We start from the raw sequence: 5,539 nt of genomic DNA on the forward strand, positions 1-5,539 counted from the left end.
GAAGAGAATGAGCACCCCAACAGGACGGATATATGGTTACCAACCCAAGTTTATGGATATACAACTATGAGTGCAGTATGTAGTTGTGGTAAAGTCTGTGAAAACCAGTATGGCCTGAAGATCAACCAAGCCAGAATGAAATGCTTGACTAGAAAGCAAATGGTGCAATGCACAGTACCTGTCACCCCACAGTCCCTCCATGCCCATTTGGCCTTCCCCTAGTCCAACATTCAGAGCATCGGCTGGTTAAGTGGCCTGCCACCAACATGGAGAAGGAATGGCAACAGTTTTATATTGATGTGGACCAGATCCTGGAAACTGCAGCCAGAGGGTTTGTTGACTTGAGGTTGCAGATAATGTGTTCCATGATTGTCAGTATTGCCATTGAGAGATTTGGCATGAAGCAGCAGAGTACATCTAATGATCCAGTGGGGCCAACCCGATGGGAGGTAAAAATCAACCAGCTGCGGCAGGAGCTCCACATGCTTGGATGGCAGTTCAAGCAGGCAAGGGAGAAGGACAAGGCCAGTCAGGCAGAGCTCTGTAACATCATAAGGAGAAAGATTACATCCCTCAGCTGAGCAGAGAGGCACAGAAGGAAGGGCAAGGATAGAGCCCAGAAATGTGCAGCCTTCATTGTGAATCCTTTCAGATTTACCAAGAGAATCCTTGGGTAGAATAACAAAGGCTGACTTACCTGCACTCAGTAAGAGGTTGATAAGTACCTCAGTGCCAACTATAGTGATAGTGCAAGAGAACCAAGACATTAGACCATGCAGAATTTTGATAACCCTGCCAGAACCCACCGAGGTATTCAGCCTCAAGAAGCCAACCCTTAGGGAGGTTGAGGAGGCTGTCAAAACAGCTAGGACCAGCTCAGCACCAGATCCAAGTGGAGTGCCCTATGTTGTCTACAAGAAGTGCCCCAGATTCCTGTGGTGACTTTGGAAGATCATGAGGGCCGTCTTGAGGAGGGGAAAAGTGGCACAGCAATGGAGACACATAGAGGGTGTCTGGATTCCAAGAGGAGAACTCAGATATTGTTACTCAGTTGATTCGGGAGTTGGGGAGGCAACAGTGACCTGGAAATTCTGTGGCTTGGCCTTGCCAATGCCTATGGATCGAACCCACACAAGCTGATGGAAACTTCACTCGTACAATACCTTGTGCCAGATAAGATCAGGGACCTCATTCTGGATTATTACAGCTGCTTCAGTTTGAGAGTCACCTCTGGAACAGTAACATCCCTATTTCATCAACTGGAGAAGGGCATAGTCACTGGATGTACATTCTCATTGATTCTGTTCTCCTTGGCCATGAATATGCTCATTAAGTCAGCAGAGATGAAGTGTAGTGGTCCATTCACCAGGTCAGGTGTGTGGTGGCCCCCCATCAGAATGTTCATGGATGATCTGATAGGGACCACACAATCAGTACTGGGCTGCACGTGTATCTTCCAAGGCCTTGATGGACTTTAAGTCCTTATCCCTAGCTGTGAGGAAGGGGAAGGTAACAGACAAGTTCCATTTCTCCCAAGGAGGAGTCCAAATTATTTTAATCACAGAGAAGCCAGTTAAAACCCCGGGAAAGGTCTTTAACATCACATTGAAGGACAGAGCTGCATTCCAAGAAACTGGCAGAGAGCTGGGGACCTGGCTTGTAACAGTGGACAAGTCTGGGCTGCCAGAAAAGTACAAAGCCTAGATTTACCAGCATGGCATCCTGCCATGACTCCTCTGGCTACTGCTGGTTTATGATGTCCCACTAACAATCCTCATGGAATTTGAGAGGGAGATTAGGCACTTCTTGCATAGTGGTTGGGCCTTCCTTATAGACCCAGCAGCACTGCCTTATACAGGATTAAGAATAATCCCCATCACTAGCCGTTCGGAAGAATTTATGGTTACAACAACAACAACATTTATTTATATAGCACATTTTCATACAAAAAGTAGCTCAAAGTGCTTTACATAATGAAGAGAAGAAAAATAAAAGACAAAATAAGAAATTAAAATAAGACAACATTAATTAACATAGAAAGGAGTAAGGTCCGATGGCCAGGGTGGACAGAAAAAACAAAAAAAAACTCCAGAAGGCTGGAGAAAAAAATAAAATCTGTAGGGGTTCCAGGCCACGAGACCGCCCAGTCCCCTTTGGGCATTCTACCTAACATAAATGAAATAGTTCTCTCTGTAGTTCGGGTTTTTCACAGAGTCACTTGATGCTGATGGTCATACAGACTTCTGGCTTTTAATCCATCCATCATTGTTGGAACATCATGGTGCTTTGGGTAGATGGTGGTGGCGCACACCACCACCAACAGGACACCGGAAAAGGAAACAGAAGAGAGAGTAGGGGTTAGTACAGATTTTGAATGAATAGTTATTATAATGAATTAGATATACAGAGTATCAGGATTAAATTACAGTGAAGTTATGAGAAGGCCATGTTAAAATAATGTGTTTTCAGTAGTTTTTTAAAGTGATCCACTGTATTAGCCTGGCGAATTCCTACTGGCAGGCTATTCCAGATTTTAGGTGCATAACAGCAGAAGGCAAACCTCAACACTTCTTTTAAGTTTTGCTCTTGGAATTCTAAGGAGATACTCAGTTGAGGATCTGAGGTTACGATTTGGAATATAAGGTGTCAGACATTCCGATATATAAGCCGGGGCGAGATTATTTAAAGCTTTATAAACCATAAGTAGAATTTTAAAGTCAATTCTGAATGACACAGGTAACCAGTGTAGTGACATCAAAACTGGAGAAATGTGTTCGGATTTTCTTTTCCTGGTAAGGATTCTAGCAGCTGCATTCTGCACTAGTTGCAAACGATTGATGTCTTTTTTGGGTAGTCCTGAGAGGAGTGTGTTACAGTAATCTAGCCGACTGAAAACAAACGCATGAACTAATTTCTCTGCATCTTTCGATGATATAAGAGGTCTAACTTTTGCTATGTTTCTTAGGTGAAAAAATGCTGTCCTAGTGATCTGATTAATATGCGATTTAAAATTCAGATTACAATCAACGGTTACCCCTAAGCTTTTTACCTCCGATTTGACTTTTAATCCTAATGCATCCAGTTTATTTCTAATAGCCTCATTGTATCCATTATTGCCAATCACTAAGATTTCGGTTTTTTCTTTATTTAATTTGAGAAAGTTACTATTCATCCATTCTGAGATACAAGTTAGACATTGTGTTAGCGAATCAAGAGATTTGGGGTCATCAGGTGCTATTGATAAATACAGCTGTGTGTCATCAGCATAGCTGTGGTAGCTCACGTTGTGCCCTGAGATAATCTGACCTAATGGAAGCATGTAGATTGAGAAGAGCAGTGGACCCAGGATAGAGCCTTGTGGAACACCATATAGAATATCATGTGTCTTTGAGTTATAATTACCACAACTAACAAAGAATTTTCTCCCTGCCAGGTAGGATTCAAACCAATTTAAGACACTGCCAGAGAGGCCCACCCATTGACTAAGGCGATTCTTAAGAATATTATGATCAATGGTGTCAAATGCGGCACTCAGATCTAAGAGGATGAGAACAGATAAATGGCCTCTGTCTGCATTTACCCGCAAGTCATTTACTACTTTAACGAGTGCAGTTTCTGTGCTGTGATTTGTTCTAAAACCTGACTGAAATTTATCAAGAATAGCATGTTTATTGAGGTGCTCATTTAACTGTATAATGACTGCCTTCTCTAGAATTTTACTTAAGAAAGGCAGGTTAGAGATGGGTCTATAATTTTCATGAGCAGAGGGATCGAGATTATTTTTCTTAAGTAGGGGTTTACCCCGGCAAGAGACATGCTGATGTACAGCGAATTTAGTGACACCAAAATTTCCTTGGCCATCATAAAGGTGAAGATGGGTAGGAAGTGAAGGGCTCAGGAGGCAGTTGACCAGGCTGAAGTGTGGCTGTGGCACAGTGGCTAGGGCGGGAAGTTGAATCAGGATGTGCAGGATTTGGTAGTATCTCAAGACCTCTGTACGACAAGGCCTGAGGGAAGAAAAGACGTCTTCTGGTCCAAGAAGAAATCCATGCAGGGGTGGAGAAACCCCACACCTACAGGATAGTTGGGATGTGACAGCAAGAGGTATGGACCTGATGGAAGCTGGTAATGGACCGGAAGATCTTGTGGTGAGAGTTGTTGAAAGCTGAGCCATACCAGATTAAATTTCTTATCCAGTCAGTCTATGATGTCCTCCCCAGCCCAATTAATCTCTGCTCCTGGGGACTGACAGAAACCCTTGCATGCCCGCTCTGCCAGGGAAGAGGATCCCTGGAACATATTCTAAATTTTTGCCCAAAAGCACTGAAAGAGGGTACTATTGGTGGTGCCATGATCAGGTGCTAAGGGTTATCGCAGGGGCCATCAAAAAGGTAAATCTCTTAGTAGGTGCCAACAACCAGTAAAACATTTTATTGCATTTGTCAAGGCCAGAGAGAAGCTGCAACAGCACACATACCCAACAGAGGGACTTCTAGCAACAGCCCGAGATTGGCAGCTGAAATTCCCAGACACCATCGCTGTGACCATGCTCAGGCTTGACATGGTTCTTGTTTCACAAGTGTTAAGGCAGGTTGTCTTGCTGGAATTGACTGTACCTGGGGAAGACCGGATGAGAGAGGTGTTTGAGAGAAAGAGAGCTAAGTATGAGGAGCTCGTAGGCAAATGCTGAAGCAGGGGATGGAAGACCCGTTGCTACTACTTAGAGGTCGTCTGCTGAGAATTTGCCAGTCATTTGCTCTACAGGGCCCTGGGGATCAGTGATCTGCGCAATAAATAAGAGAGTCATCAAGAACATCACTGATGCCACTGAGAAAGCATCAAGGTGGCTATGGATCAAAAGGAGCAGTCTATGGACCATATCAACTACCTAGACACAAGTTTGGGGCTGATTACCCCAGGCAGGGTCGCCTGGGCAAGGGTGTATGATGTTGAAAGATCCAGGTTACATCACCGATGATGTGTCTAGGTTGTACTGTAAGGTGTGTGTTAAATCACTCCAGTGTGTCAAGTTGTACTACCTTAACTGTAAAAATATTTTTCCAGTTTTGTACATATATTTTAATATTCTTTTCCTTAACTCCATCTATCATCCAGCAATCACTTTCTTGCCGGTAATTCTGAAACGATTGTAAACAAATTAAAAAGTCCATTGTATGATGTTCAGTGGAAACACCACAAGACACTGTGTGAATTATTTACATTTTAACTTTACTTCTGGTATTAATTCAGTTTTTTCTCTTATTACTAGATTTAAATGTTTTCCTTTGATAGGAATCTAATACAAGTTAAACGTCTTACAAAGCAATAAAATATTATTCAAAATGGACATTTGTCAGTAATAAAGATGACTTCATAGCATTTAATAAAGCAATATGAATTTAAGAATATAAGCTTGTTTTTTTTAGTTTGTTTTTGAATTTCACAAATGATCTGCAGAGATGTACAGTCCTGGATTTGAATCCCAGCCTGGACAATGAAAGTTCTCCCTGTGTCTGCAGGACATTTTCCCAAGTAACAC

The 5,539-nt window shown here is 42.7% G+C and overlaps 1 pseudogene; it reads left to right on the forward strand.

The window, feature by feature from the left end:
• Positions 1 to 266: 266 nt before the first annotated feature.
• On the forward strand, positions 267 to 4,892 carry LOC114657569 (uncharacterized; annotated as a pseudogene).
• The last annotated feature ends 647 nt before the right edge of the window (positions 4,893 to 5,539 follow it).

The sequence above is a fragment of the Erpetoichthys calabaricus genome, chromosome 9 (genome assembly GCF_900747795.2).
Source record: "Erpetoichthys calabaricus chromosome 9, fErpCal1.3, whole genome shotgun sequence".
NCBI classification, from domain to species: domain Eukaryota; kingdom Metazoa; phylum Chordata; class Cladistia; order Polypteriformes; family Polypteridae; genus Erpetoichthys; species Erpetoichthys calabaricus.